The sequence below is a fragment of the Triticum dicoccoides genome, chromosome 2B (assembly GCF_002162155.2).
Source record: "Triticum dicoccoides isolate Atlit2015 ecotype Zavitan chromosome 2B, WEW_v2.0, whole genome shotgun sequence".
In the NCBI taxonomy this organism is placed as follows: Eukaryota; Viridiplantae; Streptophyta; class Magnoliopsida; order Poales; family Poaceae; genus Triticum; species Triticum dicoccoides.
In genome coordinates this window covers 536559518-536562374 of record NC_041383.1, presented here as the reverse complement: position 1 = coordinate 536562374, position 2857 = coordinate 536559518, and positions in this window count along the sequence as shown.

Here is a 2857-nt window from a genome sequence, read left to right as displayed (position 1 = left end):
TATATGTGTGTGTGTGTGTGTGTGTGTGTGTGTGTGTGTGTGTGTGTATGCCCGTGCGTTGCAACGGGAGAAAAAAATGACCCCTCATACACACACTTGACGACACAGCAAATCCCTTAAAATCGTTCATGATGCCACTCCAACAAGCAACATGATAAGTGGTGTTGTGAAAAACCTAAATGTATGATGATTTTTGAAGTGTACTCAAGGTGTTTAGAATTTATTATACAACACAAATATCTACCTAGTTGCCAGTATATATTTTATGCATTTGATGTTGTTTCTCAGTGATGTCCAAAAAAAATTACATTAGTATGAAAATAATGAAGTACATTTTAGTATTCAATGATAGCATGTGCATAAGAGCATTTTTTATCATATATGTGTTCGCATATATAAATGTGTGTTTGCAACCATAATTTAGTTCAAGACTTAATTTGGTTGCAAACATATTGGGTAGCTCCACCAAAAACAACCAATCTATAACATATGTAATAGGCATTTCATATAAGTAATTAGTTAAGTTTGCACCGTGAATGTATTTAGAAAATTTTAATGATAATAGCGTATTTAGAATCTTCACATTTTTCTGATGAATTTTCATATATAACATGTTAGATTTGGAGTTTGGGTTTGAAAGATATGAAAACTTCAAAAAGTATTTGATCTTTTAAAGAAAAAATGAGGAACTGAGGATCGAACCCAGGACCTCCAGCGCGGTAGGTCAAGGCCCCAACCAGTGAGCTGCATGCATGATTGTTTTATAAGAAGTGATCTCTGACTATTGAGCTATGCTGTCCACAGACGAAACAAAATATGAAAACCAAACGTTTTTCTCACTTACCGGTGGCATTGGTGGGTAATATTTTTCAACTTTAGGGGCAGTTTTAATGACGGACGACCAGAAACACTATTTGCTTTATTATTAGGGAAAGATATATATATATATATATATATATATATATATAGGGTGGGTCTATTATGATAACACCCTTAAGACCTTAATTTATGGGTCTTTTACATCTGTCTCCCTAACTTGAACCCACTACTCACATTTGCCCCTAATTCGAAAGCCTGCTCAAAAATGCCCCTCCGCCGTTATGTGCACTTATAGAAATACCCTTTTGTGCCATTACCGTCTGGTCAAAGGCCTTTGACCGTGAACGGGACGTTTTCTAGACATTTCTACCCCTCCCTCCATGTGTCACTTACTGGTGGGACCCACTCTCAAAAAGTAAAATGGAAAAACCTTTTCTCTCACCCCCTCTCTCTCACACACTTACATGTGGGGCCCCTCATCCATAGAAAAAAACTCTCTCTCACCGCCCCCTCTCTTTGTCTCTCTCCCTGCCGAACGACAGCCCGACGCCCGCCACATCTCAACTCCGGCGAGAGTGTCGAACGAGCGCCGCCTTGGCCGCTGGCCTCCCCTGACGCTGCAACCCTCTCTCCCTTGTTCTCTATCTGCCGCTTGCCTTCGTTCATGTTCCGCCCTCTAGCCCTGTCACGCAAGCACTCCAGAGAGCGCCCCATCGCCGGCGTCTATCAAGTACATGGCCAACGGCAACCCGAAGCGCCGCCACCTCGCCAGGAATCTCATATGCCATGACCTCATCCTAACAGCCTATGATTTTGACCAGAGACGTCCAGGACAGAGCACCACAACACATCTACCCCACCGCCGAGCTCGGACCGCCGCCTTCGATTCAACGCCATTCAAGCACGTGAGCCGCTCCCAGCGGCTCCTATGGCATCCTGATGTACCAAAGAAGACCTGGGAGTCCTCCATAGCAAGATCCATGGCCTCGTGCCGTCTTCCCCATGAGCTCTGAGCTCTGTCATGGCCGCCATCGTCGAAGTCGTCGCTCCAGTCTTCCTCGAACCCCAGCGGCGTCGCCATCATGCTCCTAGTGAGCTCCTTAATGGCACACGGACGGTTTCCGTCTCCCTCCCCCTCGCATGGTAGCTGCCGCACTTGCGCCGCCTAGAGCCGCCGCGAGAATGGTCGCCGCCGTTTGCTCCAGCAACCATATGGCCCGAAGAGCACATCGCTGGACGCGGTTGAGCAAGGGCTATCGCCTTGTTCCCTCGGCTGGCCTCCTTGCAGCCTCCCAGCGTGCCTCCGCCGTGGGATTTGGTCGCCGCCGGCAACCGTCAGACTAGTTTGAATAGTCGTGTTCTTTTTTTTCTTTTTTCAAGATCGGCCCCACATGTAAGTGCGGGTGACAAAGAGGGTGAGAGAAAGTGTTTTTTCATTTTATTTTTTAAGAGTGGGAACCACTACTAAGTGGCACATGGACACAGAGGCAAAATTGTCAAAGAAACGGCCAGATAACGGTCAAACAACTTTGACTGGACGGAAACGGCACGGAGGGGCATTTCTATAAGTGCAACTAACGGCGGAGGGGCAAATTTGAGCAGGCTTTCGAAATCTAGGGCTATATCTGATTAGGTGGTTTGAGTTAGGGACAGAAATGCAAATGACCCTTATTTTATAGGGCGCGACTATTCTGTTACTAGTAACAGAATAATATTCTGCTACTATCAGACCTATATAGGGCGCAATCTACAAATTCGCAACTTCAGCCCAACAGCCCGAACCGGTACCACTCGAGGCCCTTGCCGGCACCGTCGCGCCTCCTTCCACCACACTGGCTGGCGCCGGCGTCCTCCGCCCCCCGCTGACCGCCCCCTCCCACCGCACAGCGCCCTCTCCTTCCTCCCGCGCCGACCGCCTCCCTCCCCCGGGCGCCTCCCCCTCCCTCCCCTTCGCCGACCGCTTCTCTCCACCGCGTGCCGCCCTCCTCCTTCCCTCGCGCCGGCCACTTCCTTCCCCCGGGCACTGCACTCCTCCTTC